General features: G+C 46.1%; 1 protein-coding gene and 1 long non-coding RNA gene across 2 annotated transcripts in view; both read left to right on the forward strand.

The window, feature by feature from the left end:
• Positions 1-21,255, forward strand: part of PCDH19 (protocadherin 19) — a 231,501-nt gene that overhangs the window by 110,969 nt on the left and 99,277 nt on the right. The gene's annotated exons all lie outside the window — the stretch shown is intronic.
• LOC142073214 (uncharacterized) overlaps positions 7,036-21,255 on the forward strand; it is an 81,129-nt gene continuing 66,909 nt past the window's right edge. Inside the window, exons 1-2 of the long non-coding RNA XR_012669963.1 lie at positions 7,036-7,214; positions 13,798-13,966. This is a non-coding gene — a long non-coding RNA (uncharacterized LOC142073214). The remainder of the gene's footprint in view (positions 7,215-13,797; positions 13,967-21,255) is intronic.

Genomic DNA, 21,255 nt, shown 5'->3' on the forward strand with positions numbered 1-21,255 from the left:
GTCATGCTGCATTAATGGCAGGTCATTTCCCTGAAATGAGCCATTCAAGTAACTTCACAAAAGGGAGCTGATGAGGAATAGCCAAAAGGCTTCCCTGAAGAGAGCCGAAGGCATGACCCCTCACTGTGATAGGAGAGAGCCCCATTCCCCACCCCACAACTCCATGTCTGCAACAAGTAGGAAACTATTTAGCCAAGAAGGTCATGTTCAGATCAAGGTCATAGATCCACCTTCTCTCCCCAAACATACACACATAAGTATGACCCTACTTTAATGTAATCTGACTCTGTGGCTGAGCTCTGGCTAAATTCCAGCACTGACTAACATCATGATTCCTGCCTTGGGTTATCTTGATCCAGCTCCACTGAAGTCTCCCATTGGTTTTCCTGGGAGGTTGGATTGGGACTTAACTCCCCAAGCCAAATAATTTGCCCAGAAGTGCTTGCACGTTATCTTCTATGGAACTGAGAGCAACAATCCATCAGGCAACATGGGAGAGGAGAGGATAGCCGATCAGTGTGGATTCTCCTCTATCCACTACACTGTGCTGTGAAAATTGGACCGTCCTATTCCTTTCCCACAGCCCTCCTTCTCCCCATCCAAGGAGTGACTAGGCGAGGGTCCCCTCTCACCTGACCTGGTGAATATAAAATGGACAGAAGAGTCCAGCTGTTGATTTCTACTGAACATGGGCCTCTGACTATTGAGCTGCCAGCACCAGCCTGGCACTGGGAGGAAAATAGATGCTAACTGAAAAGAAAAATAAAATATTTCTCTGATTTACCCATTAGAAACATTCCTTGCCACTAGAAATAAAAGCACAGCCCAGAAAATATGTGAAATATTTCTTTATTAAAAGGGAGTTTTAAGATGTCAGTAAGCCCTACTGCCTCTAAGCAAACCATTTAAACAACAGTCTTTCCCATCCTGGCCTGTGCTGAAGCTTGGGATCTTGAGTGCCTAAGGCACCTCCATGACATATTGCTATCTCATGAAAAGAAGAACCAGGAGAGGGACTGGAAAAGGTTCATCGCCCACAGAGTTCTCTTCCAAATATTTCCTATTCCCACTTGCTTTCCCTCTCTCATTTGAAATCAGTTCAGAGCTTCTGGCTGAGCTGTAATATAATTTTTAAAGTAGCTAAATTAACCACATCAAAATGTGAATGACCCAGGATGGTTTTTTTGGACAAGATGTAATGAAGCTCTCTTTAGAATTTATATTGTTACCAAATTCGGCACAGGAGAATCGTTTGAATGTGATGTTCCCCCCCCAAATATTTCGTTCAGGCAAACTTGCTCTGCCTACCTATTTACACAGGGAAGTAAGAATGGTGTAGTAGTTTATACCACATTTAACAAGAGCCTGATTTCCAGAGGTGCCAATCATCCACAACCCAAAATGAAACCAATACTGCATTGTGCATGCAGCACCTCTGGATTTCAGACCCCAAAGATACAGTCTATGAGTAAATTCATGACATGCTCTACTCAAAGTGTAATATTTACCTACTTGATAGAATCTCTTTAGAAAATCCTTTCACAAGTGGAATTTTCTTTTCCTTACATTGAAATCTTGCAGCACTGGTTTTATTTTTATGCTGATATATACAAGGGGGAATATGGGAGGGAAGGGTTACGGGAGGGTGGATTGATGGTTTAAAAAATAATCCATAAGCACTTAATGCATTGTCCTGATGAAGTTGTTGCGGTTATCCCTGTTTTATTGTGAAGCTGGAGATGGCCTGTGGATCACATATTGTGCAGAAGTGAATTACTTTTTTTCAAATAGGAAACAAGTTGCTTTTGTGAAGAACACACTGTCTGATTAATATGTTGAAATTACTCTGGGGGAAAAAAAAACTAATGACGAATAGAAACACATTTGTCTGTCATTGGGGGAAATGGATGATCTTGTTGCTACAGCTGCTTTTGCCGCTACAGATAATCTTTTATCCAACTTACGAGGTGCATTTAACCTTACCAGAAGAACCCAGCTAACTCTGTTGCAAGCCTTGGTGAAATGGATTCTTTACTGGCATCAGCTGATGTTCAGCTGATATGAGCTGGGATATAATCTTTAGTGACAAGAGCTGACCGAGTGCAAGCTAGTTTTCAGCAACAAATACCTCCTTGCACTATTCAAATGCTAAGGTATTGGTTGCAGAAGATCTTAAGTCTTAGAGCTACAAGCTTCTGTAGCCTGCTGACCAGCCTGATGACACCATAATTGCCCGCGAAAGCAAGGCGGATTTCAGTGGGACTTAAGTACAGTACGATTCATCAAGGTGTCTCTGTTGCTGATTATATGAAGAAGAATAAATTGTTGTATATGCTGATATGTATGTTATGTACATTTTCACAGTGATGGAATCATTGTAAACAAAAATATGGAAAAAAAATCACCATTCTGTCTATTTTATGAAGATGATAAAGCAGCTTTATTAAATTATTACAGTTCTGTTTCAAAATGGTGTACCTGCCACATCGTTTCTCTCATCTGATGAGACCTTTGTTTTCCACTTCAATGTGACTTCTCCCCTCCCCCCCCATTTTAGTATTAAAGGCAATTATTGAATAAAATGGAAAATAAGTGTTTGGTTAAATATGACTAAGAGGGTTTGCTTGTGATTACCTCAGCTTGTTGGCCTGGCAGAAACCAGTGCAGACAGAGCTATTCACATGGTCTTTTCTTAACCCTGTAGAATTTCAGCTGGTGCTAAAATGGATACTGTAATATCCAGAGGCAACTGCCCAGTTTTAACATAGCAGCCTTATTTTGAAATGTTTTAAATCTCAGATCTATAATAGGTTCACGGGAGGGTGAAATTCACTGTAAGTGCATTGGGACCACTTAAGCCCCTCTCTTCCATTTAAATTCCACTTACAGCCCATGTGGAGGGCTTAAACGTGAACTGCAAAGGAAGGGAAAAAAGTGGGTGTTTGCCCCCTTTCCTTCTTCATTGTTTGTAAAGAAGGCCTATAAAATGTTTCATCCATGTGCTTTCTACCACAGGAATATGAGGGAAAGCACGTCTTGCCTTTCCAGGTGTTGCAGGAGGTCTCTTTGGAGGACCTAGATAATTGGTTAGGGAACTTTCTCTGCCCTTAATTGATTATCCTTCTGCAGGTCTTGCACTGGGGTGAATTTCACCCATAAGGGGGTGTTATATTAGTCTTCTTCCATTAACTGGATCTTTACTCATTTTAGCTAAAACACATGATCTCGAAGTTTTGATGAAAGACTAAACAAACCTAAATATCCTGCAGAAAAATAATTATCCAGTGGGGTCTGTTTGGGGAGTTCCTTTTAGAAACAGGTAAGGAAGTGGAGTGGCTGATGGTGATGATGGGAATAATAGTTTAAAAACAGATTTATGTTTGCTGTCTTTATCTTTAAAGCAATGGTGAAGATTACAGCAGTATGATACAATATTGAAGGTTCCTCTAGGATTATCCGTTAAAAACTGCCAGATTCTGAGATTTAACACTGTAGCGATGTAACAACCTATACTGGCCCTTTAACAATAGAGGGGGCCAGACGACCTCGTTCCAGGAAGATGGAATGAACAAAGGCTCAGAGGATGGCCTTGTAGCAGAAGATAGGAAGTAGTGCCAGAGAATTAGTAGTTGGATTGGGGAAAAAATCCAGGACGCTGTCCATTTAAGGCCCAGATCAGGAGCCCTGGAATGTAAGGTGGGGTCAGACCAGTTGAGAGGTGCACTCTGGAGGAAGGTAGTTTACAGATAATCACTTCCCTTGGAACAGGAGAAGTGCCAGTAGCAGAAAGAAGCTAGAGCCAGAAGGCTGAGCTAGAAATGGCTAGGAGTGGGGACCCTGCGAAGAACAGATGCTGGCAGGAGAAGAACTCCATGTGAGTGGACAAAGAACCAGAGATAAATGTGAGCTCTGGCGTTGCAATGCGGAACTTTATTTTTGAGACCTTAAGGACTATGTGGGACTGATTGTGGTCATGAAACCAGCCTTGAGCGGAGTGTGGTTCTACTCATAAGAGAGACTATGTAGAGCTCATTAGGGGACCTGAAGAGGGAGAAGAGAGGCAGGGTGCTGCAGGGGGATCTCTGGCCATGAAGGGGCACTCAGTAAGTGGCAGCCCTGTTACAAGCCAGAGGAGAAAATCCCTCTACACTGCAATGTATGGAAGAAAAAAAATCTGTGCTTCGCTGCAGATCCTGTATTCCTTGAACACTCAGTACTCCCATGTCCTTTTAGAGAGCTGTGAGTGAGCAAAGGATGCAGGGTTGAGCCCTTGGTGGGTTTTTAGTTCTGAAGATCCATTGTGGCTGAATTCACTGTACTGTGGAGGACCTGCACAAAATTGTTTGCACCACTTTAACCCCACATTAAGTACTTCCGTGGTGGGTCAGGCTTGGCATGGCTCTTTGTACGGGGGTAAGGGTCTGCATTTGTGTAATAACCTTTTACCATGAGGATAGATTGTAGCAGATTATTTTTTAGCATTGTGTTCTGCAGGCTATTCATTTCCATTAGAAATCTGCTAAGGAGAGTAATGGCAAAAGAAAAGCATCTTTGGTTCAGCCTGTAGCACAGGGTTCTGGGGGCCAGATTTTCAAAGAGCTCAGTGTGTTGGATGCACATTGGTGCCGAAACCTTGAAAATCTGACCATAAGAATCACAATAGGAGCAGCTGGGGCCGAGCACTTTTATCTATTTCTTATTATTATTTGAACTAGGGGAGTGCTTAGGAGCCCCAATCGGGGATCAAGTCCCCACTGTGCCAAGCACTGTACAGACAAGTAACGAAGACAGCCTCTGCTCCAGTCTAGCCGTCAGGCAGGGCCCAGTGAGTGGATAAAAGAGAGACAAACAGGAGGGCGGGAGGAAGAGGAAATGTGAACATGAGCAGAGCAATGGAAGTGACAGGTATTGAAAATCTGACCCATTTTTAGGGGCCTACAGGGAAGCCAGGCTCCTCTGAAAATCTCACCTCATCTGTAGGGGCTGAGCATATGGAAACCTGGCCCCACAGAGTTGTGTTGATCTGTGCTAAGCCTAAGCAGAGTTGGACTGATAGAGTGAAATTTGCCCTAGTACAGAGGGTCCATAGGAGGCATCCCATAAAGCCCTGGGCCCTTAGAATTAAATTCATGCCAGCATAGGGAACCATGCACCATACAGCCAAATATTATCTTTAATGTGTGACTTAAGTGGTGTGGAGGTGGTTGTGTGAATCCCTTGCAGTGTGCTTTAACTCCCCATACTGGCTGGTGGTAGCCATAGTGGGAGCATGGGTGTAGGCAAGGCACAGGATTTGTCCTGCAGCGTGGTCTGTCTCTGCTCAGAACGGGTCTAAACACAGCAGTAAGAATGCAAGTGGTGTGCACGCCCTGATTATACTAGTGCTCCCAGTGTTGCTATCACCAGTGGGGCTGCACCGGTGATGGTGTGACTGTGGGAAATTTCCCAGGAAAGGCGGGTGTAGACGAGGCCACAGAGGCTTTCAAGTCATGGGCGTGATTCTTTTGCTCACAGATTTTCATGTAAATGGGTGATAAAAACATGCGTATTAAAGTGAGTACATTGCTCTCCGGACAGTGAGTGCTCTGTCCTGCTTCATAAGCAATTCCAGTGTGATTCACCAAACCAGCAATGCCTCATCCTTCGTTGGGCCACCCGAGGTGGGAATGATGCAGAGGTGGCTCTCACCATGGGGGATGGGAGAGGGGAGGGGAGCATCTCAGGATGATTTTAGGAGAAGCATTGATCAGGCCTATAGGAAGATCTCACCAGCTCTCCACAGGTAGTGGGTCTGGATGGCAGCCTGCAAACAGGCAGCTTCTTGGGGCTTTGGGAGAAATTAGGAGAGCCAGGAACAATGACTCTTAACTAGCAGTAGTTTAAATGGGAGGGGACTGGCAGCAACCTCCTTGCTGCAGCCCTGGGGAGCCTGCTATAGGGGCTGTGGAGCAGCTGGGTCCTCACTGATTAGTGTCACTTGCCAGGGCACTCTGCTGCTTCGTGCTGCAGGCTACCTAGTGCAGGAATTGGCTACTGCTTGGTGGCTCATCTTCCCAAGACACATGCCAGCGCACATCCCTTCAGAGGGCAGAGCAGAGCTAAGAATGGCTTAAACCTTCCTTTGTTTTTGGAGCGCTGTTCCTGAGGGTAGGTGATTTCATGGGATTGCTTTAGCAAATTCTTTCCAGTGTTTGCCTTCTCTGCAAAACCAGTGGGAAAAACGCCTTCTGCAATCTCCTGGTGGGAAACACACATCCTGTGGGAGTGTATTTGAGCTTAACCCGTTCAGTGCTACTGACCTTTCCAGATATGTCCAGCTAGAACAAACCTGCTGAGCTGTGAATGTCCCAGGTATGTTTCTATATAACCCAAGTGCACTGATAATTGGTGGTGGTTATCATTCACTTAGCTTGCTGATGGCCAGGTTTCAACAGAGCTCCCAGTTGGGTCCCTGAAACCTGGCTCTAGTTGTGGGTCTTGAACTCATTGGCAAATTGCATGAGAGTGAAATTCACATCGCGCAGAGCGCCAACACAAGGGTGAAGGTCTTGTGTTGATCCTCTACTTAGGGATGAATTTCACTCTATGGTCCCAGTCCAATTGCCATTGGATTCCATGCAAGGACTTACATTGACTTCAGTGGGAATTGGATCAGGGCATGATTTAATAAAACTGTCCTAACCCGTCAGTGCATTTCACATGCTGCAAGGCTCCTGGTTACAGCCAGCTGAGAGCCATTTGAAATGTCAGTGCTATGATATCTCCCCCTCCTGCTCTGCTAGACAGCTGTCAGTATACTGTGTCTCCTCCGGCATACCCCAAAGAACTGAGCATCTTAAGGCCACTGCGTGTTTAGACAATAAATGTTTGTATTGAAGTTTGCATAAATAACAGACCCAGAAAAGGGCTTTGGCTGATGGAGGCGAGAGAGGATGATTTATAGCAGCCCACCGATAAGGAAGGGATTTCTTTTCAGAAATTATGCTGTCCCTGAATAATGCACTAAATTCTATTCTTCTCAAGGCCTCCTTCCATATTAACAGTGAGGGCCAGATTCTCAGCTGATGTGAAACCACTGAAGTCGGAGAAGCTATGCCAATCTTCACTAGGTGGGGATCTAGCTCACAGCTTTTAATGGGGCCATGATCTACGCTATGTGTATGGAACACAGCTGTGACTTACTGGTCCGCAAGCAGACACATTTGATATTTACTGTAAGTTCTTTATATTTCTTTCATATTTTCAATTACAGTTCCAAATATATCAGAATTATACAGAGCATCTTGTCACTGGTAAAACTACAAAGGGGACTGCTAATGGGATGGCACCTTTCACCTTGGCTTGCCCAGGCTGCTGCTGACTTGAAGCTGCTGCCATCTGAGGGCTGTATAGTGGCTTATGTAAAACGAGATGGTGCGCTTCAGCTTGTTTCCCAGGAAGCAGCTGTGCGCGTCAGCAAACCACCCTCACATCTGGCCCCTTCATTCACAGTCTAAGTGGAGGCCAAGGATAGAATGGGCTGTGGAGACTGCCTCCCTCTAGGCCGTATTGGAGGCATGCTGATGCGGCAGTGCATGAATCTTGCGGCGTCACTGGTTGCCCTGGAGGCAGTGTGCTCATGTGCTGTGCCCACTTTGCTCAGTCTGTGCAGGTGCCAAGAGACACCATGGGCTCCCTCAGGGAAATCCCCTGCCCTAGGCGGTCCCCTAGGCTTGCACAACAGGGGCCAGAGGAGGGAGGAGGCTTAGCCAGGGTGTTCCCCTGCACAACACCCCCTATGGAAGGGGCCACAAGTTAGGGCACTCTTCAGACTGCTCTAACCTCCTTCCAGGGTTGGCCCAGTCCCTGCAAACCCCACCGTTAGGGGAAGGTGAAAGCTTCTCTTTGTCCCTGCCACAGTTCACAGGGTTCACAGAGAACACTCATTTCTGTTTCTTCTGAATATTATTTTTTATGTTATGTGTCTTCCATTTGAAGTTAAACTGGAATATCTAAATGCAGCCAAATTGGATTAGCAGGCAATGAATTATCATATACGTTGACTATTAAATTCACAAAGAGAAGAACAAACAACCTGGAGGGATCAAAGGCCTGAAAGTATAATGTAAAAAAAACCCTGTCTGGTTGAAACACTGTCTCTCCACACACGGAGACAGAATCACAGGAAGAGAAGAGGGGTGGGAGATGGGAATGACAAGGGACCCAATCCTGCATTCCTGGCAGCCCATTGACATCTTTGGTTTCCCTGCTGGGATTTGGGTGTTTTGGGAGGACTGGGAATCCAGCATTGGGCTCCAAGCATGACTTCTTATCTGCCATTTGTCTGTAATGGTGAGGTAGATGTGCTTAGCTCTCACACAATAAATAGACAGTCTTTGCACTCAGAGGATATTCCCTCACTGAAATTGTCCTCCCCATAATCCCATCAAGGCAGTGAGGGGTTGTCACCATCCCCACTCCCTAGGAGACCTGCTCACAGGAAGCCATGGCCCTCTAGGTGGAGGGTCTGTAACTCTGTATATGTGTCTTGGTTCCCTGGTAGTCTGATTCTCTTGGTTCAGTTGGTGTCCCAATATGTGCGGGGATGAGGGTCACAAACAAGGGAAGGAAACTCCCCATTTTCAGAAGGGGTTCACAAGCTTTGGGGGATCAGCGTGGTCATCTTGTGGATGAATGGGAAGTGAGAAACTCAATTACAGGGGAGCAGCATGTCTTAACAACAGAAACTATAGGGCCAATCTTCTTTTCAGTCATACACACCTGCATAACTAGCCACCTCAGACACTTCTGGGACATTGCAAACTGACAAAGCAGTCTCAGGCTGATTGGGGAGCATCCAGCCAGCAAAGAAATTGAATTATCACAGGAGATACATTCTAAAATGGTCAGAGTGCACCGCGTTCATTATGCACTGCGGGGGAACAGGGAGATAGCTAGAGACTAGGGTCATGAGTTATTAATACACATTAGGGAGACTGTTGTTGGTATATGGCACGTATGTATGTGGTCAGAACTTTTGTTCATCCACACTGTTAACTCCATAGACTTGAGCCCCTAGTAATTTGTACAGTCAGTTCAGCCTTTGTGTCCAGGACTCCCCTCTGAAAGGCCACTCTCCACAGACTAGCTATGAGGTGAGTAGTAGCAGGACAACCTTGTCTGTGTGCCTGTATCCTGACACTACTTCATCAGCGTGCCCACAGATCTAACCTTACAGATGAGCAAGAGCTTCTGTCTCCACAGTTGTAACATTACTTTCTGCCTTATAATTCAGAACCATAACACAGAAGAACCCCAAAACAGAAAGAGAGTGAGAGCGGGCTGCTCCCTAAAATGCATAATTAGAGGCATAACTCACTCACCCCACCTTACTTTAGGCTGGCTGGCTGCAAACTGACTGACAGCATCTGTTTGCCGGCCAAGCCCAGATCACATGCTTCAATGTAGAGGCCCCCTAAGCTGCAAGCAGGAGCAGGAACTCCCCTGAAAATTAAAGTGACATTTTTAGTGTAATTTTTACACCCTTTTCAATACACCGTCCTCTGTACCTTATGCAGTATTTACACCTGTGCAAAGTGGATGTTAAGCTAGCATCAGGTCCACTGCCAGGTGGTGGAGTTAACCTGGATCTGCACTGCTTTGCAGCCTATTCTGTACACAAAGTTGCAGCAGTTTAACTACTGATTTTCAGCTGATTTAGTTAAACCTGAAAAGAAAAGGAGGACTTGTGGCACCTTCAAGACTAACCAATTTATTTGAGCATAAGCTTTCGTGAGCTACAGCTCACTTCATCGGATGCTCACGAAAGCTTATGCTCAAATAAATTGGTTAGTCTCTAAGGTGCCACGAGTCCTCCTTTTCTTTTTGCGAATACAGACTAACCCGGCTGCTACTCTGAAACTAGTTAAACCTGGTGCACCTTTGAGTGTGGAAATGCTACACTGATATAACCGTGGCATATGTTCGCGTAGCTTGCCACCCGAGCAGCAAACTAAGCCAATATAACCAGATTTAAACACAGGGGTTTCTGCTGGTTTAATTACATTGGTTTTGAAAGTGATGTAGTTAAATTGGTGCAACTTCTGTATGTTGGCAAGCCCTGACAGAGAGCAGAATTTGAATCTAATTTACTAGGAACTGGACTCAGACCCCCAATTCATTTTACGTGGGTTCCCAAATAGTCATCAGAGCGAGAAACACAGCCAACCACACAATTATAGAACTCCCCCCTGCTACTTCACTTCACATTGCATGTGTTTCCCTATTTCATTTTAACCCTACAGTGGTAAGTGACAAAAAATGGGTTGGAGGAGAGGTGTGACTGGAGTGGGACATGTATGTACAGGTTGTATATATAGACTCTGTGTACATGAGGTGACTGACTGGAGGCTGGGGCTCGTTCTCCTAGAATACATTAAATGGTTAACGTTCCGAGGCTGCAGCATAATCAGTCATTGCAACCTGTATTTTTACAGCACAATTGTGAAAAATCCTCTTACAGTGCTTTACATTAATACAGATGAAAAATAGAGACATATGGCAAACAATATTAACCCCATCACCTATCAAGCTTAAAAGCTTTTCCTGAGAAAAATGTCTCAAGATTGCTGTTAAGTAATTGCAGAATGGGCTTAGATCTCTTAGGAAAGATCATTGCCCAGCGTTAACTGCAAAAAGCATGAGCTCCAGCATATTTTTTTGAATGCCCAACACTACTTCTAAACCCTCCCTCTGGCTCTCGAGGGGTGAGCTAAGACATATGGCATGAGAAGGTCAAAGTCGTGCACGAGACCAATTCCTCACAAAGGCTTAGAAGTCAACAGAAGAATTTTGAACTCAACCTGGCACTTTATGGGAAGCCAGCGCAGCCTCTGAAAGCTCAGGAGTGACACGATCCAAACAGCAGCCTTGGCAGGAGCCACTCTACATTGGCTGAAGGTGATGGATTGTCTTCCAAGGCCCAGATAAAAAAGAATTGCTATAATAAAGCCACTGAGAAACAAACAGAGGCACCAGGGTTTCCAAATTCCAGGGCGGTAGGGATGGGGGTTGCCTGGCAACCTGTCAGATACCGCAGAGCTCTGCCTTCCTTGGCAGCTGCTTGTCAGTCACAAAACTGAGGCCCATTCAGAAATGAAAAGTGAAGCCATCTGAAGCAGGGGTGTCCTTTGGCTTTCTGCTCCCAGCCCCTCTGGACCATGTGACCACTTCATTGGCCTTTCCTCCTTGTACGCTTCAGACCACTGCCCCTTCTGCAACTTAATGGCCACTGCTGTGCATTCACTATGGACTCACACCCCTGCCTCATACCATCCAATGGCTCCATCTCTGCCCCTTGCCCACTAACCATGCACAGCTCCCTCTACTGTCCACTCTGCCTGACCCCTTGGCCCTTTCCTCTCACTAGGACTATACACACATTCATCCAGCTCTGTGCCTTCCTGCTGGCTGGATAGATGCCCCTTCTCCCTCACTCTGGCTGCAAACTTGCCCTTTCCTCTTACTATGGCCAAGCCTTCAGCCACATCCCTTCACTCTTTCTGCCCCCCGTCCTCTCCCACCTGGCAGTTGTCACTCCAGCCTTTCCCCCTTCACCATGTGTTGATCTGTTATTTTCCCCCGCTACCCAGAATGCAGCGGTTCACAGACAGACTCCTGAGCTGAAGTAGTATGTCATTTATTCGCTGCTTTAGTGAGTCATCAGTCCACCGCAACAGGGTTAAATGCAAGCGCCCGCCCACATTCTGGTGCTCACTTTGAATACAGTGTTACAAAGTTATTCATTAGATATTGTATCACCCCTTTTCTGCCTAAGGCTACGATTAGTTTGCTAACTCAGTTATTTACCTGATTGGGCTGCTGACTCAGTTGTTCATCTGATCAGGTTGCTGGCTCAGCTTTTTACCTGGCTGTTCTCTTTCCTTGCCAGACAAGCAGTATCTTTTCACATGTCCCAACACCTACAATATACATCCTACATATTCCATCCTACACTATGACCTACACCACCTATCCCTGCCCTCCTGCCCTTTCCATGGCTCATCCAATCTGCCTCCGTCCCTTTCCCTCTTCACTGTGTTCACCCCCTGCTTGTTCCTCTTTTGTTATGGCTGCCCTGTTCCTCCCACTGTAGCTTCCCTATTGCTCCATGCAGCTGGCCCTGGCCCTGTTTTGCTTGTGGGCCCACTTAGCTGTATTGTTTGGTGTATTTTGTAATCTATTTTTTACTGGTGACAGGCTTTTCAAGCATATGTCCCCATCAAATTAGGCCCATTCAGCAGTTGCAACATTAGACACAGGTGCTGATGGTAGTGGCTGCAAACGAGCCAACAGGGCAGCTAATCATACAGCAAGCATGCAGCATGGCGACCAGGCAAAGAGTTTGGGTCCATGAAGAGCTGGGTATACAAGAGCAATTATACTGACCTTATGGCAAAGAGCTTCTCCTCGGTGAAGTAAAACAGACAAGAGCAGCAGCACCCGATCTGCTTTCACTCAGGCTGGGGACTGGTTCTGCCACCTTGTACTAAGGAGTAAACATCCCTTCCCACCTCCTTTCCACACTCTGCTCTCTGGGTTACATTCTGGGCAGCAGTAGTTATTAACCTATCTTCATTCTGCTCCTTCTGTGTATACTATGAAGAGACCAGACAGACAGAGAGGGGAGCTGTTTTACCTGGCAAGACATTTCTGTATAGAAGAAAAAATAACAAATGACTTTATCCTGGTTCTTTTTCTACCAGTAGAGAGATTCTTACACACAAACACACACACGAAATACAAGGGCTGTTGTTCACCAACTTGATTCCCTGTAAAATTAATATTACCCAGTCCCTTCTGAGAAGTTTATTTGAACTCATAGGGTGAACAGTGGAAAACCTCCCACTGCTTTCAGTGAGGCCAGGGTTTCACCACAGAGCTCTTGATCCCACAGTTCCTGGAGGGGACCAATATGTATTTTATGGAGAACTTATTAAAGTGAGGACTTCTGAGTAGCGGGTCATTCTCTACTTCAGGGGTGGCCAACCTGTGGCTCCGGAGCCGCACGCGGCTCTTCAGAAGTTAATATGCGGCTCCTTGCATAGGTGCTGACTCCGGGACTGGAGCTATAGGTGCCAACTTTCCACTGCTCAACCCAGGCCCTGCCCCCACTCCACCCCTTACCCCAAGGCTCCCGTCCCTTCCCACCTTCTCCCCTGAGCCTTCTGCACCCTTCTTCCTCTCTCTTCCACCCCAGAGCCTCCTGTACACTGTAAAGCAGCTGATCGCAGTGGGCAGGAGGCACAGGGAGGGAGGGGGAGGCACTGATCGGCAGGGCTGCCGGTGGGCAGGCAGTGCTGGGGGTGGGAGTGGGGGAGCTGATGGGGGCTGCTGACATATTACTTTTGTGGCTCTTTGGCAATGTACATTGGTAAATTTTGGCTCCTTCTCAGGCTCAGGTTGGCCACCCCTGCTCTAGTTCTCTGCTGCAGCACATGGTGTCAGCTGTCTCTCTGCGTACACACACATTTGCTTACCTGCAATTGTCCATTAATACAAGGTCTGGCATCTCCTAGTTTAAATTTAGGAGTCTCCCTGTCCAAGCTTCCAGTACTACCCAGATCTACCTCTAAATTTCCGCAACAAACATGTATGTTCATTCATCAGCCATAGCCACTATGATCCCCAAACTGTACCGTCCACAGATCAGCAGTGTATCACTTAATTGCTCAATGGCTAATCAACTGTGGTAATACAGTAATTCTATGTTTGCTTGGCTTGAAATGCTCCTGCTGAGATTTTCCTCCTCTCTTGCAGCTCTGACTGAATCTTCTTGCCTCCTGTAATTTCCACTCTCTATCTGCATGAAGTTCAAGCAGTTGTCTTTCCTTTCAAAGCAGGGCACAGCTTCACTTCTACCTGCATCTCATCTAAAACTCTTCATGAGGAGGTGACATGACTATGCTGCCTCCATCTGATGTCCAAGGTAGGTCCTCCTATTTTACAGCTGGATTTGACAGTATTCGTCTATCTCATATGCAAGTGGGATGAAGATAGAATGGGATGAAGGTCCCTTGGAATCCTTAACTGACTGTATAGAGTTCTGCTTACCAGTTGCACTGGAGTTAATATGAACCAGTGTTGTGGGGGTCTTCAGTATCAATATGGACAGTGATTCTTCTGAATTAGCTCAGTATTTCATAACCACAATGATAAGCCACAATTACCTTTGTCATGGAGTGACCACCACCTCCTGTTTTACAATGCACGTGTCCCACTGAGACACAAGATGTATTCAACTATCCTGCCATTAAAGACTAATAGAACCAGATGATTCTGTGCTTCCCACAGGGCACTGTACTGGTAGTCTGATAGGACAGAATAGCAGTCTTTCGATAATGACTATCAGGAGGGTCGGGGTGCTAACTGCCCTTTGCATATTCTCCATCCTTATGCATCTCCTTGGTATGAAAATGGCCTGCAACAGAGAAAATGGGAAGAAGACTAGAGCCTTGCTCCTCATGTGGTAGTTGAAATCGCTGTAGGTGCTTTAGCTAACAGCCCCCTGACTTAAATCTGCGGGGGCTGAAATAGAGCATTTTCAGGGAGGGGTCCTCAGCTCTGGAACTTGCTTCTCCCATTGGTCCACATTTTCCCTGTTGCAGAATGCTGTGTCCATCTACATGCATAACAGTGAGTGATGGCTCCTGGTGAGCATCCTCTAGCTGGAATGCAATCCACTCATTATCACTAACTTACAAACACACTTTTTGGCTCTTCATAGGATTTTGTTTTTCCAGTGGGCCCCATGACCCCTGAGCTCCCCAGGCTTTGGGCCAGCTGCTTTGTAATGAATGGCACCTGACCAAGATGCCACCCTGTCATACAGGCCAACAGCTGAGTGGAATCCGATTATAAGAAACCGTTTGCCCTCTGCACTGTGACCCTCACCTTGAGAAAAAAAAAAAGCCTGTTTGGGGCCAAAGCATTTTGCTGATGCACTGTTTGCTGAAGGAAATAAACTCTCCAAAATGTACGTGCTCAACTGGAGTTTCTCTAATTCACATTTTCTGCTGTTTACTACACCAACGTTTTTTTCTGTGGGCTCAGATTCTAAGGCTGGAAGGGAATTTGCTACTTCCCTTCAGCCCCAGTAATAATTATAACAGTTATTGTAATACAGCCACTGATGCCCCTGTGGGGCTGACTCATTTGTGCCTGAGCGCTGCCCGACTCTCTCTGCATAGTCATGTGAAATTTATGATAATCCAGTCTCGCTTGCAACAGTGACTCCAGAACACCCCTTCCAGATCTTCTGTTTGAAGCATTGATTTTTGCCTCCAATTACCTTAGCAAAAAGAGCCCACCTCTTCAGAAAATAGCCAGTGGAGGTCAAAAAAGAGTCATCATTTGAGTGACTCAGAGTCCAGGGACCTTCCTGCTAGGGGATGGAGGAGAAGCAGCCTTGAAATTTGCGAGAGTTAGATGGGGAGCTCTAAGGGGCTAGAGAGCTCAGCCAGATCTCTCAGCTCATACTCTGTAAACTCCAGTCCCTGCTGCTGTTATTGGGGACCAAAGACTCTGTGAGGACTTTGAGGAAAAGGCCAGGCCAGAGACCAAGAGAGGAGAGACCCTTATGAGGTCAGAGAGACTGCTGGTCGTGCCCACCTCCAAAGGAGCTGGGTCCCTCCCCTCAGCCAAGAGGACAAGCTGTGAGTAGATGTGGGTAACCCTGCCATGGATTAGAGTAGGCTCATCCTTACAGAGACCCAGTGTTTCCAGAGAGATCTCCATCCTACCCCTGCTTGGTGCACCCTCTCCCCTTTGCCATCGTTGGGTTCCATCGCCCTTGGCAACAGGATCTGCCCTCTATAAGTTTGCCAGGATGTGCGCACTTCAGACTGATAGTTTAGCAGTCCAGTAATCATAGCTAACACCGAGCCAATGGTGGGGAGTTAGCCCTAGGAAAGGGGTGGAAGCATTTCATGGCAGTGTTGGATGAGGAGAGGCTGGCTTTGTAACAGGAGCCACTGGAGTCAGTCAATACTGAACTTTTGTAGCCCTCACTCATGGCATGTCACTGGGACCACTGGCTAAAGACCACTGGCTTGCCTGGCACTCCTGTGTGTCACACACTTACCGCAGATTGTGGGCTTTTATTCTACTGGCTTATTTGCCAGCCTTTTTACAGCTCTCTAAGTTTCAGTTTAAAGAAGGCCATTCAGGGCAGGTTGCCCCCCTTCTTTGCTGTACTGTCTGCCTGTGTGTTAGCTCTTCAGATGATCGGTGTTGCTCCCGTTAGTGTGAGTGGGTCCTGCTGGCTTCCCCAGGGGGACTGCAGTACCAGTGTGAAGACTGTTTCCCTGGTGGGGACACTGCACAGTGCTGAGGCATCCTCCTGCAGAATCCCCTTCTGCCCCGCAAGGTCCCAATAAATCTGCCTCTCCTGTTCAAAGCCTGAAGACTGCTGCCCAGAAATATGGAGGCGGAGTTCCCCAGGGGGAGGGGGGAAATCATAAGCTGTAGCTTGATTGAAGGATACAAGTAGCACTCAGCTTTTGAAATCTCCAAAGAGAGTTGAGATATATCTTGATCTGCTCTTAAATAAGTCATTGCGACTGCTGTTAACTTACATTAACCACTGAAAGGCATCTTGATGTGCTGGGAATGAGGCACATACATCTCTGTGCATCAGGACAAGAAATATATCTACCCCAAAGGTGTCTGTGGAGATGTCATGGCGGCAGGAATTCTGCTTCTGTGCCTGGGTGTAGCCTCAGGAAGAGGCTTGGGGGTATTAAATATTTGATTCACAAAGTTTATTTTAGCCTGATCCAGACTGGCATTGCTCTATTTCCAGAATTTAATTGGTTAGAAGAACAAACTCAAGTCCTTTACTGAGGCAGAGCCATTGTTGTGTTAGCAGAGTGACATAATAACAATAGACCAACATGACAGAAGGAGCCAGCAAAGGTGTTTTAAGATTCAGGCCCATCTGCATTTACCAGTTTTACATAAAGTCAGCACAAGCTCAAATATCTTTTAAAGTACAATGGGCATGCTGCTATGCAGCTCCGTGAAATCAACAGTTTGGGTTTTATAACAAAGATGTGTCACATATCCATTTTAGAGATAATGCCAGTGCCTTAATGTAAATCCAGGTAATGGATATCTTTTTCATATTCACAATGCAAAATGCCTATGCAACATGGATCCTAATAGCATCCCCCTCCCCCTTCCCTGCGATCTACAGCCCTGCCTGGCAACAAAAAGGAAATGATGGGGCCAACTCTGTGGTTAGTGCTGTACTTTGTAGAATAGGGCCCCAGATTTAATTCGCTAGGCTAGCTGCTTTTTCTTCCAGAGCTGGCAGGACTCTCTCTCCTTTCTTTGTAACCGCCGCATCCTCAGAATAAAACCCACTCTCTCTCACTAGTCCGTTCCAAATGCCTCACTGCTCATTATTTTTGTTCCCCCAAAAGGTCTAGAATCACACTTAGTACTGGGCAATTTGTCTGCAGTGTGGCATGCACAGAGAAGTGCTAGCCTAGCCCAGTGGCCCAAAGGCACAGAAACTGGAAGAAGGGAGGGGTGGGCTGTGGTATTATTAGGCCAGCCCGCATGGCCTCTGCAGGCCTGCTGCACTTTGCTCTCAAATTATTCCTCTGACTCTTTTTCATGTATTACATAGATAGGCAGAATAGAGTGCGACTTCATCTAGAGGAGGGCAGCATGCTGTTTGGCCTGGTCTGCCACACAGGTCAGGGCTACAAAAGGCTGTCACCCCCGTGGTATGCAAAGGGTCAGTAGCCAATGAGACCAGCAGCTACTCTTACATTTGTCTCCTGATGTCCCTTCCTCCCCCTGCTCGGCTGCCATCTCCACTCCCATCTCTGGATTCTGACACTTCTCAGACAGACCCCAGTATGTTCTCAGGCATCAGGTCCAGCTCCTTGTCCTGGTGATCTGCTTGGTCCGTGGAGCTGGTGTTCTCCTCTGCCCTCTCCTCACTGCCACTGTACAGGTAGCCTCTGTTCTGTCCGGTTGCACATCAGGCTTCATAAGGGTGAGTGCTGGGCATTTAGCCTGCTCCCTCCATAAACTGGCAGGTTTTCCACCTTGCTCTAGACCTGCTATTATTGTCCTGGACTTTGTCCTAGCCATTGATCTTTCCCCAGAACTGTTTGCTGGACCAAGGGATGCACTGACCTGGCAAGGTGCTCACACACAAATCAGAGACCAGAGTGTTATGAATCATGTCAGGTTCAGCTATGATTGCATTTCCCGTCATCCCGAATGGTCCTCAGTGACCAGACATTTGCTTCTGGCCAACTCACAGTATAGCCTCAGTGAGGCTTCTTTCTGAGACCTTTTGGCTAGGAATGGAGTTGATCACAAGAGCATGTCATGGTGATGCTGGTCAAATAGCAAGCAAATGAGCCCCATGGGTACTGCTATTTGCACAGGTAAGTGGCTACTGGCAAATTTGGCCCTCTGTTCAGAAAGTAATCTAGCCAGCCACCTGAGCACTGTGGGGCTGTACTGGGAGGACATTGGGGGTCATTAGATCACGCTCATGCTGCACCAGTGAAAACTGGAGGGCCACATGGTGGTTAGCCTTGCTCCAGGCACATGTAAACCACATGATCTAAGTTCCTTTGAACCCTTGGGAGCATCTTCATCTCTGGATGTGAGGTGTTACATGTGCACTGGGGGGGACAAACTGTGGTTAGCCATGCCAAATTTCCTTAGTAGAGACAAGGACTCTGGGCAGCAGTAAACATTGCTGCTGATTGTTTCTGTACTTGATTCCCAACTGGAGGTGCAAGTTCTAGCTGTATGAGTGATTCCTCTTGGAATTGGCATTGATGAGAAGGATGTCGGTAAATTTGAAGTGCTCTGTTTGAACCAAAGCCTTTGTCATCACCTTTCCCAGTAAAGCCCCTTTGGGTTCATCATTCAGCCAACATGAAATGACAGCGGCAAAATGCTTGCATTGGGTATTTTTGTTTGTTGCCCTTTTCAAAGCTATTGAAAAAGGCAGATCCTGTTGCTTTGGCTTAAAAGTGCAAACGGTTATGGCTGGATGTCCCTAGTACCTATTTCCTTTCCTATGATTTGAAGGAGAAGTGAGTTCATGCTTTGTTCAGGATTGGAGCTGCAAGTTGCATCCTTAAGGTATTACATGTTAACAAACATGTAGATGGGTCAGACTGTGCTATTTTTTGCTTTTGTTTTTTCCCTTGTAATCTAGTACGGGCAGCAGCACCTTTCATGTTTATTTCATCAATGGTCTCTAAGCAAATCATATCTCAAAATGTATTGCATCTTTGGGAATAGTAATTTTCAACTCAGCTTTCACATTGCTCCATATTTGTTACTACTCGTCCACCAGGGGAGAAGCTGGTTGTTATTAGTTCCTTGCGTGATACAAAACATTTAATTTTAACACAAACCACCAGGAGAGAAAGACATATTGCTTTTCATATCCAAAGTGTCAACATCTTGACCAGACTGTAGCTAAAATAATGTTTACCATATGGTGGATTTTTTACCTTAACTTTGCATCTGCATTCCTGCTGCCTCTCTCTTCATTCAACAGACATGGTGTGGGCAATAAAAAGCACCGCATGCATGTTCTCCTTCAATGGGATCACAAAAGGGCTCCTCAACAAATAAGGAAATAAGCCATCCATACAATGGCTGTGACTTCCTGCTGGGTTTCTACTCAATGCATTTTTTTTTTTTTTTGTAGCAGGACAGAAAACGTAGGGCAGGAGCATATATTGGAGAAGTAAACCCATGTGAGGGCACAATTGCAGAGCATGTTGGGAATGGTAACTAGAGCCACAAAAAACTTTCATCAGGTGACCCCAAACAAACTGAAGCTGGTCTGGTTTTGAATTTCATTACAATCCCAGAAATTCAGGTCAGATTTGCTGAGGTTCTGCATTTCTAGTGAACCTGGGGCTGATTTATTGGTTTTGGTAGAAACTGTGTTAAACTCTGGGAAAGTTCTGTGTGTATGGTGAATTTCACTTCTAGTTGGGAGGTTTGTCTGAACCTAAAGCAAGTAAAGAGGCTGGATCCTACCTTTCAACTCCAGCCAACAACGAAACATTTGCACAAGGCACCTATGGACTGATACTGCTAAGGGTCACACAGTTCTGATGGCAATGCATTATGTGGGATAATCCTGTTAAAGGCCAGAAAATTCAAAAGGCAAATTTAGCCCTTCAAATGGCCAACATTTCTTTGGGTTGGTCAGCTCTGGGTCAGAAGATAGTCTAGTCTGACGCACAACCCACCCACTCTTTTAACAAACCCCTAACCTATGCCTGAGCTATTGAAGTCCTCAAATCGTTTAAAGACTTCAAGGTGCAGAGAATCCTCCAGCAAGTGACCCGTGCCCCACGCTGCGGAGGAAGGCAAAAAACCCCCAGGGCCTCTGCCAATCTGCCCTGGAGGAAAATTCCCTCCCGACCCCAAATATGGCGATCAGCTAAACCCTGAGCATGTTGGCAAGACTCACCAATCAGATACCCAGGAAAGAATTCTCTGTTGTAACTCAGGTCCCACCCCATCTAACATCCCATCACAGGCCATTGGGCATATCTACCGCTAATAGTTGAAGATCAATTAATTGCCAAAATTAGTCTATCCCTTCCATATCATCCCTTCCATAAACTGATCAAGCTTAGTCTTGAAGCCAGATATGTCTTTTGCCCCCACTGCTTCCCTTGGAAGGCTGTTCCAGAACTTCACTCCTCTGATGGTTAGAAACCTTCGTCTAAACTTCCTGATGGCCAGTTTATATCCATTTATTCTTGTGTCCACATTGGTACTGAGCTTAAATAATTCTTCTCCCTCCGTGCTATTTATCCCTCTGATATATTTATAGAGAGCAATCATATCTCCTCTCAGCCTTCTTTTGGTTAGGCTAAACAAGCCATGCTCTTTGAGTCTCCTTTCATAAGACAGGCTTTCCATTCCTCGGATCATCCTAGTAGCACTTCTCTGTACCTGTTCCAGTTTGAATTCATCTTTCTTAAACATGGGAGACCAGAACTGCACACAGTATTCCAGATGAGGTCTCACCACTGCCTTGTATAACGGTACTAACACCTCCTTATCTCTACTGGAAATACCTCGCCTGATGCATCCCAAGACTTCATTACCTTTTTTCACGGCCATATCACATTGGCGGCTCATAGTCATCCTGTGATCAACCAATACTCCGAGTTCCTTCTCCTCCTCTGTTACTTCCACGTGATG

Source organism: Caretta caretta, chromosome 9 (genome assembly GCF_965140235.1).
Source record: "Caretta caretta isolate rCarCar2 chromosome 9, rCarCar1.hap1, whole genome shotgun sequence".
Taxonomy (NCBI): Eukaryota; Metazoa; Chordata; order Testudines; family Cheloniidae; genus Caretta; species Caretta caretta.